The sequence below is a fragment of the Sinocyclocheilus grahami genome, unplaced genomic scaffold (genome assembly GCF_001515645.1).
Source record: "Sinocyclocheilus grahami isolate Dianchi unplaced genomic scaffold, SAMN03320097.WGS_v1.1 scaffold7448.1, whole genome shotgun sequence".
Classification (NCBI taxonomy): Eukaryota; Metazoa; Chordata; class Actinopteri; order Cypriniformes; family Cyprinidae; genus Sinocyclocheilus; species Sinocyclocheilus grahami.
The window spans coordinates 9,527-10,125 of record NW_015511480.1 but is presented as its reverse complement, the minus strand read 5'-3'; positions in this window follow the sequence as shown (position 1 = coordinate 10,125).

The window sequence follows — 599 nt, the reverse complement described above, 5'->3', positions numbered from 1 at the left end:
ATTGTTAGCATGTTGCTAGAGTGTTCTGAGTGGTTGTTAGTGTCTAGCTAGTGTGTTCTAGGTGGTTGTTAGCATGCTGCTAGAGTGTTCTGAGTGGTTATTGTTAGCTTGTTGCTCTGCGATTGCTGACTGTTCTGAGAGGTTGTGTCTTATGGATGTTAGCGTATGGCTATGTGATTACTAGATGAATCTGAGTTGTTGTTAGCATGTTGCTATGCAGTTGCTACAGTTAAGGTGGCCATCTGTCCGGTTTTAGGTCGGACAGTCTGTTTTTGATATACAATGTCTATTTACTGATGCCAGCTTGAGCCAGATGCTCATTTGTTTTCCTTTTAAGATCGCTTTTTTATAAAAAAAAATTATCTTCCGTGTCAGTCCCTGCCGCTATTCACGAGGGTACCACGACGCATGCATGTGCATTCCTCTGCTCGTAAACAAGGCGCAGCGCATGCAGGTTCTACATCAGAACGCCGGCTCCTGCGTCAGCAGCACCACATGCATGCGTCATGGTACTCTCATGAATGCGCATCGAAGACTGACACTATTCTCGTAGCTTCATAAAATTACGGTTGAACCACTGATGTCCCATGGACTTTTTT